Here is an 11829-nt window from a genome sequence, read left to right as displayed (position 1 = left end):
CAAGCCCAGCTAAGAGAGACAGGGCGGGCAACCTGGCAAAGACTCAGCCAGGATCCCCAGCCCAGGGGTTGGACTCTGAGGCTGGCCCCAGTCATCCTGGCTCAGGTACCCCCACTGGAGGCTCTGCTGGCTACCCTCATCCAGGCAGGGCTTCCCTGCCCCTCTGCCAGGATATCCTCTGCTCGGCCTGCATGCATTCAGAAGTCTTCAGGGTGCAAATCTTCTGGAGGTAGTGTCTCATCTAGTCCTCCTATCAACCTACAAGGGTGGATTATTGGCCCCATTTTGCAGTGGAGGATCTTGAAGGTCAGGGAGGTTAAGGGCCGTAGCTGGGAGTCTTAGAACCACGGTACATGGCGTAACTATCTGGCCAAGGTCCGTGTTACCTCTCTGGAAATGTCCACAGCGTTCAGGTGGTCTCTGCTCCCCCAAGATTTCCCAGCAGGGCCTTAGAGATCACCCAGATCAGCTCTTTCTTGTAAAGATGGAAAGGTGAATTGCAAAGAGAAGGAGGGAAATTTCTAGGTTCATACAGCCATACGATGCGTCACTTGAGCTACAACCACCACTTTCTGGCCCTTATCCTAGATGGATAAATAGGGAGATAGGAGGGTGCATGGGTGAATGGATAAGTGGATGGCTAGGCAGAGGCATGGCTGGATGGATTAGTGGGTAGATGGATGGGTGGGTTGGTAATTGGGTGGGTGGGTTGGTAATTGGGTGGGTGGGAGACCCACAGACGAAAGGGTGGATGACAGGATACCAGGGCAAATGAAGGCATCTGCTCTAGTTTGAGGGCTTCTTCCTCGGGCCTCCAGGCCCCAGACCACTCTTGGTTGTCACTGCTGGAGCTGACCGCCAGGTCCACAAGCCCCTTCTCCACAGACAAGGGCCCAGGTTCCTTGGGCATCTGGGGACATAAAACTCTCCTGTATCCTCAGCCCCATTCTGCAGAGGAAGGTGGCCAGGTGTGGTGGCTCATGCCTGTAATCCCGGCACTTTGGGAGGCCAGGGTGAGAGGATTGCTTGAAGCCAGGAGTTCAAGGCCAGCCTAGGCAACAAAGTGAAACTCTGTCTCTACATAAATAGAGAAAGAGAGAAAGGTGAGGATCAGAGAGGGGGTGTGGCTTATCCTGGGTCGCAGAGGAAGAGAGGCACAAAGCTGATTGGTCTCTAGGCTTGGCAGTGGGCCAGTGAATGCCTGTAGAGATTAATGCTAGTGAGGCAGGCTTCATTCTGCAGGCAGGGCCTCGCCCCTGCTAGAGCAAGGTGGGGGCCAACCAATAGCTCTGTGGGTAGAAGAGCATGTGTTGTGCTTATCCATGCGATGTGTTCCCAGGAAAACTGCTTCACCTCTCAGAGCCTTGGCTTACTTGGTGATACAAGTTTTTGACGTTAGGAAAACTACATGAGATAATCCCTGCACAATGCATTTAGCACAGTGCCAGGCACTGCAGGGCTCAGTAAATGCGACTTTCCCCAGTGCATGGATTGTTGAGGGACCTACATCCCCACACTTACACACACTCCCTAGAGGTCCCAAGAGGCCCAGGCTTTTGGGAGGGAGTTTGGAGAGGGGCCCCAGCTCCAGCCCCAATGCAAGAGTGCAAGACACCCCTTCCAGCCCCAGCTCCCTTCTAGTGCCCAGGTGCTCATAGGGTCTGTGATGTCCAGGGTCTCACAGGGTTCTGGGCTGGAGCTGGAGGGGGTTGAGGGGTGGGCCCCAGCAGAGGCCTCATGCTCCCCTTCTCCCAGGCCCCTTCCAGAGGCACTGGGCCAGATCAAAGGGACCCAGCACGGAGGATCAGGAGGCAGCTTGGAAAGAATGTAAACATGAGGATATTTTTAAACTTTTTCCAGCCCCAGCGATTAGGGCTCTTGAAGCCAGAGGCCCAGAGGTCAGTCTGGCCCTCACCCACAAAGAAAGCAACAGTCTCGGGCCCTCAGAGACCCCATCCCACCCACATCTACCTACACCCACCCAGGACTCTAGCTGGGGCCTCAGGGCAGAAGTTCTTCCTAGGGTGTCACCTCCAGACACACTGCTGCGGCGGGAGGATGCGTTTCTAATGTGAGGGCCTCAGCGGCGTGGGACCCTGACTTAAGGGGTGGTGGGGGCCTACCAGACAGGGCTGGTGTTGGAAGACTGAGCTTGGGAGACTTCTTAGTGGCCCAGTCACTCTACCAGGTGTGTGTGCACACGTGTGTCTGTGGGTGTATAAGTATATGCTGCAGTCTGCTCTGTGTGATGCATACATCAGAATGTGTGAGCGTGAGAGGAGCTTACCTCGGCCCACCCTTCCTCGTTCTTCCCTAGCATCCCTGACCTCCTCCCTGGGACCCCTTTGGTAGGTGGGTGACATGGGTGGGGGACAAAAGAGGAAGAGTCGCCTGAGAACAGGGAGGACGCGAGGAGAGAAAGGCGCCAGAGCCGGGGGCAAGGAGGCTGGGGGTACCAGGTCCGGGGCCATGCAATGAGTCAGGCTGTGAGAGCTGCAGGAGTCACTGATGTGGGGACTGGGACTCGGCTCCCTCCATCACCCCCATGTGTCACAGTTGGAGATGAGTCTCCCTGGATCTCCCGATTCCGGTGTCACAACTATGCTCACCATGGGTTCCATGACAACAGCCTCTTACCTTGTAGTCACGCAGCTACCCTCACACCCTCACAGGAGTGTCACAGGACTCATGCAGGGCCCCCCCAACACCACCCGGTGGTCGTATCCCAGTGACCCCCTAACTATGAGACATGAGGACCCTCACCGTCTTCACATCCCCACTGACCAGAAAGCCAGAATTCACAGGGGCACTCAGAAGCCAGACTAGACTATGGTCACCAGGACAACGGGGGACCCAGCCCCTGGAGAGGCCTCGGCTGGCTATCTCATTCTCCAGGGGCTGCTGTGCCACCTTGCCCTGCTTGTGGGCCCTGAGAGGGACAATGTCCAGCTCCATGTTATACAGCTCCCCAGTGAAGGGCAGGGCTCAGGCCCCAGCTCAGGATCAATGTGGCGATGGCATCCCCTCCAGATTCCCCCTGCTGAGGCAGCAGCTGCAAGGGATGTGGCTTGGAGTTTTACCCTAAGATGTGGTAGGATTTTGGGCCCAGGATGATGGGGGAGCTAGGTGGGGCTGGAACTGATGAAAAGGGGAACCTGGAGACTCATCCTCAGTCTGAGGCTGAGGCTGGACACCTAAAGACATGGTTGGTGTCCCTGTGGGTGCCCACTCACTGGGGCTGTTGCTATTCTTATCCACCTCCCAGTGGCGGTGGCAGTGGTAGTGGCAGTAGGGTCAGAGATAGCTGCTAGATGGGAGACGGTCATGAGCACCAGCCCTTTATCTGACACATTCCCTGGAAACTTGGCAGGGCCTGCCAGCCTCTGGGGGCCTGGGCGGGGCAGGGCGTGAGGTGGTCACAGGGATAGGATGAGGGGGCTGGGCTGGGCTCAGTGCCGATGAGGACCCGCTCCAGCCGCCTCTCCCACAGCCAGGCAAGGTCCTCTCAGAACTGGCCTGGGGGGTTCTAGTGAGATTTCTTCCCATGCAGAGACTAAGACCACAGGTCACCCTCAGCTCCTACTCACCCCCAGTCCGACCCAGAACACCCTACCGTTGGCCCCATCTCTGAGCTTTGGGCACTCCAGAGAACAATGTATTGGCTTCCTCAGTGATGTGCCTTCTTCCACGGGAGAGCACTGGACTGTGAGCCACAGTGGCCCCATCTGGTGGCTGTCCTGCCTACTTCCCAGCCACGTGATCTTGGGCAAGTCAATTCCCATCTCTGAGCCTCAATTTCCTCATCCCTCTCCTGGGCTGTGGTGGAGATGACAGGGTCCAGTGGTCAGGAAGCAGGCTGACGGCTGCAAAATGTGAGTGTGTGTGCACGTGAGCACTTGGGTTGGGGGCCAGAGTGGGGAGAGGGAGGCATATGGGTCTCCCACTTTGGGAGACTCCCGCCCTATGGATTTTCCACTGGCACGTCGGCACCCTCTCCCCTAAAATAGGCTCTACGAGCCGTGTGCGACAGAGCCCAGACTGAGGGGCCTTTTTTTAGCTGGCCTTTGATTGTCAGCTCTCGAGCGGCTGCTATTTTGAGCCCCAACGCCTAGAGGAGTAGGGCCAAGTGGGGGCTGAGGTTAGCTCAGTGGGCCTGGCTGGCTCCCCGAAGGCATCCCCAAGGGGGCTGGCCATCCCATCTCACACCCTGCATTGCTGGCAAGGAGAGCACGACATCTCCTATAGATGGGGCCTAAGGGCTCCTCTGTCTACCTCTGCGGAAGCTGCAGACCTGGCAGAAAACAACCACATTTATAGAGCACACCCCACAGGCCACTGCCCACCCACCCCCACCCAGAGAAGAGCACGCTGTGGGGATTAACTGAGATCATACAAGCAAAGCCCTTACTTAGCACAGAGGCTGGCACATAATTGGCTCTCAAAAAATGGAACAGCTTCTGTTATTATTGTCATTACAGCTGCAGTCATTCTTGGTTTTGTTGTTATAGTTATGTTTTTACCAGATTTCTTTCTTTTTTCTATGCATTTATTTTATGTTACTGGGTTGGGGACATGACCCTTCCCACCCCATCCCCATACATGTGTACACGCCTAGTTTCAGCAGAAAGCAGCCCCTCTCAGTCTGCTGGGGTGCCCTCTATGTCTCTGTGCTCCACTCCATACAGGAATCCCCCCTTCTATAAAAGGCTTTTGGGGTTGACCCTCGAGATGGCACTTGACCTTTCAGAGTGGATGTAGTCGTGCCCACAGCTTCTGTGATTTCTTCAAATGCCATCAGCCACTGCCCCATAGGATTCCAGGCCCCCAGTTCTGAATGTCCAGTTCTAGATGCTAGATCCCTGGCTGGCCACTGTACCTGGGTTCTGGAGCCCTCTGACTGGAACCTGAGGAAATGGGCTTGGTCCACAGCTAGATGTGAGAAAGTGGCATTGCCACTGCATAAGGCGTGGCAAGGGATCCTAAGGACAAATGTAGATGCTCTGGGACCCTGGTTATGGGGTGTGTTTGTGTGTGTGTGTGTGTGTGCGTGCAGGGGTATGGGCTGCTGAGAAGAGGGGGATGAAGGTAGGAAGCCAAGTTCTGGGAAGTGGCTGGGGCAGGCCCTCCCCTTCCCTATTGGGGTCACTTCCCAGCAGGGCAGCAAAATCAGCTGGGGTTGGGGGGTCATATGTTCCATCCTTGTCCCAAATGGTTACTGCACAAGGTGAGACTTCCTTGTTACCCGAAGGACAAAAATAGGTCCCAGGTGATGGGCCACGATCCATGCCCAGAACCACAAGGGTTATTCTGAGTAGCAGGCACAGGGCCAGGCCTGGCCTCAGTCAGGTGGACCTGAGCTGGCAGTGGCATCCTCAGCCTGCGGGCTCGCTCTGTCCATTCAGGGACCCTAAATGCAGGTCGGGGGCTGGAACTGCATGCAGGCTGACGCTCGATCGGTAGGGGCTTGAGTCCCAACTCAGCTATGTGACCTTGGGTAAGCCACTTGGCATCTCCGAGCATCTACCTCCTTCCCAAATGATGGGAACCCTGATCCCTGCCTCTCAGGGTGGGTGAGAGAATTTAGTGAGGCTGATAGATGGCACTCAATAGATGCACGAATCCCTGCTCATCTGTCCTGGAGTCTAGGCCCAGGGGTCCAGAGAGGGTAAGGGCCTTGCCTGAATTGCCTAGCAGCAGAAAGGTCTCTTCTCCTCCAACTCTGAAGAAGCAAGAGCCAGGCACAAGAGCACATTTCTGGGAGGGCGTATAGGGATTTTCCAGGAACAGCTCCATCCAGCTGGAGAATTCCATTCCCAGCCCTGCTGCCCAGGGCCCAGGCTAAGGAGGAGACACTCCAGCTCACTCTGGTTCTGTCCAGTTCCTGCTCCTCGCCGGCAGAGCCCAGGCAGAGTGCCCCACACCCTGTTCTCTTGCTGTTTGCTGTGGGGTTTGAGGGGCCTGAGGCTCCTAGGTGCCCCCCTCGAGGCCCTGGCACAGAACAGCTGGTCTGAGCACACAGCTGGTCCTCTCCCAACCCCTGATCCCTTCCAGGAGCCCACTGTTTCCTTCATCCAGCATGTCCTAGAATTTTCCCTGGACCCAGCTCCTGCCCTCAGACTCACCCCAGCTGAACATAGACAAGCTGACATGATGGACGCTGACTTGGGGACAGATGGCACCTGACCCAGCTCCAGGGTGGGGGTTGACAAAGGCAGCTGGAGAGGGGAAAGGTGGTCAGGCTGGGACAACTGTCTGGGCAAAGGCTCAGAGGTGTGGCTGTGCTCAGGGGATTGGGACACACTGCAAAGTTTCCTTAAGGCTGGAAGTCGCCTGATAGGCACCGGGGGGTGGGAGAGTGGGGGCGTGGGAGGTAGGGGGCAGGCAGAGAGTTGAACAGAATATTTATTTGCTGAGCTGGAATTGAGCCCTAGTCCCTTTCCCAACACAGACTTATCTCTTCCCCCCACAACCATCCTCACCAGAATTTTGGCCAGAAACAAGGGGAGTCCTGTCCGAGGAGAGCCCGGCTGGCTGACTGGAATCCCAAGACATGCCAAGGTGTTAGAGGCACTGCCAGGGAGATCCCTCAGCCCTTCACACAGTGGCTATCCTCTGGGATATTCCTGTATCCACAAAATGTATTTTCTGCACACACAGGTCCCTGGGAAATGACAGGACACCCAGATCTGCTGGGAGCAGAGTTCTCATAGGGTCCCAGCTGAGCCCTGGAACTCCCCAGACCCCCTCTGCCACTCCGTCTCTGCGTCAGCCCAGCACCTGTGCCCTATCCAGCTTTGGCCACCATCTCCACCCTGGGGAGGGGGAGCATAACCCCCCTCCAGCCTGAGGTTGGCGCCAAGGTTTAGGAGCCAGCACAGAAGCCTCTGAGAGCCATAAGGGTGGAAAAAGTTACCCAGTACTAAATCAGCCAGCCTTGGGGTGATCTCATCCACTTCCCAAGATAAGTCCCCTCCCCCACCCTCTGGCCACTGGCCAATAGGGTAAGTCACGAGGCAGCTGGTGGAAGAGTGTGTGTGAGGGCTGGGGGAAGGATTTCAACTTGGGGTCACACTGTACATTCTGTTTTGTGATCAATTCCCCCCGACATTTACAGTATTGACAATTAGCAGTTTCCTGTCAGATAAACTTTAAAGATCTTCCCCCATCACTTTTTCTTTTCCTAATTATTTCTAAAGTCTGCCAGGATGGACACATCAGAATCTCTTTGTCCAGCCCTTGAGGAGGACATGTCAACAGTGTCCAGTTTCTCTTTCTTACAAACACCAGTGCCATAACCATTTTTGTTCAAACCCTCTTACGCAATTGCCTCTCTCTCTCTCTCTCTCTCTCCCTTTCTCTCTTTCTCTCTCCCTCTCTCTATTTCTCACTCAGTTGAGATAAATTCTGCCTGGTAGCAGGTGGGAGGGCAGGCCTCACTGTGTGCCTGAGTAGTTCTGGGCCCTTCCCCAAGCCAGAGGTGCCAGGCCCAGGGCAGAGGCCAGTCCAGGGCCACAGGGTCAGGACAGTGGACAGGCTATGGTCTGCTGGACTCTGCCTGCTCGAGGCGGGCTCCCCAAGCTTCCACCTGCTCTTGCCCACCCCCAGCCCCAAGGACTAGGCTGGCCTGGACACAGGGAAAGGCCATATACAGGGTATCCCATGACCCATGCGTGCACACAGCCCCCAATCCCAGGCATAGGCAGAGGTCCCAGCCTCAGGGTGGGGCCCCCACACTCCGTCCAATTCACATCTTGCCTAGTGCTCCCCAGCTCTTGCTAGAATGCTTCCATAGACCAACAGCTCACTCTCCTTCCTAAGTTGCTGCCAGGCCTTTGGGGAGCAGGTGGAGCACGTGCTTCTTATCAAATTAATACCTATTCAGTAGAATCACATGATTGCTGAGGAAGCTTTGGATTCAGACACTAGGGTTTCAAACTCGACTCTGCATTTACTATTTTTGTGACCTTGGGCACATCCTTTTACATGCCCAGGCTCAGTTTCTTCATCTGTAAAATGGGTTAATAATACTTGATCATTGGGTTGCATGAAGATTAAATGAGATAATACATGTAAAGTGCTCAGCAAAGCTCACAGATGTGACCTAGTTTATGATCACAAATTATCACAAATTGAGTCCCTACTATGTCCAGTTAACAGAGAGACTCCCTCGCTGGAAGCAACTCAGAGTGGCTGAAGCACAGAAGTGGTAGAGGTATGAGATGGGGTTGAAGAGTGGGCAGGGCCAGGTCACACTCAGCCTTGCACATCATGAAGGGATTGTGACATTTTTCTGACTCCTTGGAAGCAGGGGAGGATGGTGGGAGGCAGGAATGGGAGGATGTCACTGAAAGCTTTTATTATTTTTTTTAATGATTTGTTTGTTTGTTTGTTTGTTTTAGAGACAGGTCTCTATTGCTCAGGCTGGAGTGCAGTGGCATGATCATAGCTCACTGTAACCTCAAACTCCTGGGTTCAAGCGATCCTTCTGCCTCAGCCTCCCAAGTGGCTGGAACTACAGGGGTGTGCGACCACTCCTGGCTCATTTTGTTCAACATTATTTTGTTACAACATTGATGAAGAAAAAAATCTATTTCTGGCTGGGGCTACTGTCTGTGTGGAGTCTGTAGAGGACTTTCTCTGGGTACTCTGGTTTCTTCCCCCATCCCAAGGATGTGCATGTTAGATTAACTAGCTTGTCTGCATGCTCCCAGTCTGCATGAGTGTCAGTGTACTCAAGGCAATGGCATCCTGTCTAGGCCTGGTTCCCGCCTGGCGCCCTGAGCTGCTGGGATAGGCTCCAGCCATCCATGACCTTGAACTGGAATAACTGGATAAATAATTGTATTACTTGTTTTTATTAATCTTTCTTGCTTTCTTTCTTTTTTTTTTTTTTTGAGATGGAGTTTCGCTCTTGTTGCCCAGGCTGGAGTGCAATGACACAATCTTGGCTCACTGCAACCTCCGCCTCCTGGATTCAAGAAATTCTCCTGCCTCAGCCTCCTGAGCAGCTGGGATTACAGATGCCCACCACCAAGCCCGGCTAATTTTTGTATTTTTAGGAGAGACAGGGTTTCGCCATGTTGGCCAGGCTGGTCTCAAATCCCTGACCTCAGTTGATCTGCCTTCCCCAGCCTCCCAAAGTGCTGGGATTACAGGTGTGAGCCACCACACCTGGCCTTGTTTCTATTAGTCTTTCTTACATGTGTTTCAATGTTTAATATGAGAAGCATTTGGGTCTTTGTTTAGAAGTTTGATGATATTTCTATCACCAGAAATATGCTGTAGGAACTTAACTCTTGTTTATGTCAATTAGCCTATGACAAAATTGGTTTCCTTGTATGTCATTTTGCTTAAAGCTGCAATTTCCAAGAACTACATTAAGTGAGGACATTATATAAAGACTTACTATATTCTATTAGTTATTGTCAGACCTCTGAGCTCAAGCTAAGCCATCATATCCCTTGTGACCTGCACTTATACATCCAGATGGCCTGGAGCAACTAAGATCCACAAAAGAAGTGAAAATAGCCTTAACTGATGACATTCCATTGTGATTTGTTTCTTCCCCACCCTAACTGATCAATGTACTTTGTAATCTCCCCCACCCTTAAGAAGGTTCTTTGTAATTCTCCCCACCCTTGAGAAGGTACTTTGTGAGATCCACTCCCTGCCTGCCAAACATTGCTCCTAACTCCACCGCCTATCCCCAAACCTATAAGAACTAATGATAATCCCACCACCCTTGCTGACTCCTTTTTCGGACTCAGCCCTCCTTGAGTCCAAAATAAATAAACAGCCTTGTTGCTCACACAAAACCTGTTTGGTGGATTCTCTTCACATGGACGTGCTTGAGACAGTTATAAGCAAGACTCTAAGGCCAGCCCAGATTCAAGAGGAGAGGAATTAGACCCCACTCCTTGATGGAAAGAGTGTCAAGGAATTTGTGGTTATCCTTAAAACCATAACAGGGCCAGCTGGAGCAACATGGCGAAACCTCATCTCCACAAAAAATACAAAAATTAGCCAGGTGATGGTGCACGCCTGTAGCCCCAGCTACTCGGAAGGCTGAGGTGGGAGGATCACCTGAGCCAGGGGAAGTTTGTCTCACGTGTCCGTGTGAAGAGACCACCAAACAGGCTTTGTGTGAGCAACAAGGCTGTTTATTTCACCTGGGTGCAAGTGGGCTGAGTCCGAAAAGAGAGTCAGCAAAGAAAGGGTGGTGGATTAATCATTAGTTCTTATAGGTTTTGGGATAGGCGGTGGAGTTAGGAGCAATGTTTGGCGGGCAGGGGGTGGATCTCACAAAATACATTCTCAAAGGTGGGGAGAATTACAAAGAAACTTCTTAAGGGTGGGGCAGATTACAAAGTACATTGATCAGTTAGGGTGGGGCGGAAACAAATCACAATGGTGGAATGTCATCAGTTAAGGCTATTTTCACTTCTTTTGTGGATCTTCAGTTGCTTCAGGTGATCTGGATGTATACGTGCAAGTCACAAGGGATATGATGGCTTAGCTTGGGCTTAGAGGCCGGACATTGTTGACGCTGCAGTGAGCCATGATCCTGCCACTGCACTCCAGTCTGGGCAACAGAGTGAGACTCCATCTCAAAACAAAAAGCCCATAGCAAGAAGCAAAAGGTAGAGGGTTCTGGGCTCCATCCCAGGGATAACCAGGGCACAGGCCCAATGCTTGCAAAAGGTGACTTCAGCTTGTGAGGAAAGATAAGGATCTCTTTCTCTTTTCCCACTCTTTCCTCCCTAACATTTTAAATGCATGTGTAAGTGCCTGCTTCATACCAGGCACTGGGCTGATCCCTGGGGACTCAGAGGAGAGTCAGAGGAGGTCCCTGGTGTCGCCAAGAGGGCAGACAGACTGACAGACATTGGCAAGCTATCTGAGGAGATGTGATGGAGGTCCCAGTGCCATGGGAACTGGAGACAGGAGCTGGTACTGCCTGGAAAGCCAGGAAGTCTTCCCAGGGCAGGGGATGCTTCAGCAGAGTCATGCTGAGTCATAGGAACAAGACAGGTGGAGGTGGATGGTGCAGTGGTAGGTGTTCCAGCGGAGGGAACAGCAAGGCCAAAGGCCTGGCATGTTCTAGGAACATGTGACAGCCATGCCCACCCTGCTGGGAACAGATGGAGGAGGCTGGAGAGGCCACCCTGGGGAGAGGGAGTCTGAGCTTTCCTCCTTAGGGTGAGGGAGAGCCAAGGTTCGGAGCAAAGGAGTGACATGGTCACAATGACTGTGGTGTAGTGGGTGGAACTGACTAGACGGACAGCCGTCATTTGGGGCAGTGGAAGATAAAGGTGGTGTAGTCCATTATTGGAACTGGGACAGGGGAGGACAGATGGGAATGGCCCCCGGGGTGCTAGAAGAGTGGCTGTGGGGACTGGCTGTAGGGAATGGGGTAGGGAGGATGGGGGTCAGAGGCATGGGGCGGTCCACAGAGGAGAACAGCCATGCTGGGGAAGATGGTCAAGGTGGCAGCCACTCCCCCACCATCTGGAGCCCACTGCCTGGCTCTGGCTTCTCCTGGGACCCCAGCAGTTCCTTCCCTACAAGACAGGGCTGGGTGACCACAGGATCAGCCCTTCCTCCACCCACACTTGTTCCCAGCCCCAAAGACATCCCTAGTCCCAGGAGGCCTTCCGAAGGTGCTCCAGGCTGCAGTCGCCGGGAGACCCAGCTTGGGCTGGGGACAGGCCTCAGGCCGCATCTCATGAACATTTTCCTCCAATGGCACTCAGCTGATGCCAGCGTGGTCAGATGGCGACATCTAGAGGCAACTTCTGCTTCATGCTGCCTCACTCACAGAACCCCACA

This window comes from Pan troglodytes, chromosome 18 (genome assembly GCF_028858775.2).
Source record: "Pan troglodytes isolate AG18354 chromosome 18, NHGRI_mPanTro3-v2.0_pri, whole genome shotgun sequence".
In the NCBI taxonomy this organism is placed as follows: domain Eukaryota; kingdom Metazoa; phylum Chordata; class Mammalia; order Primates; family Hominidae; genus Pan; species Pan troglodytes.
Note: the sequence above shows the minus strand (reverse complement) of the source record.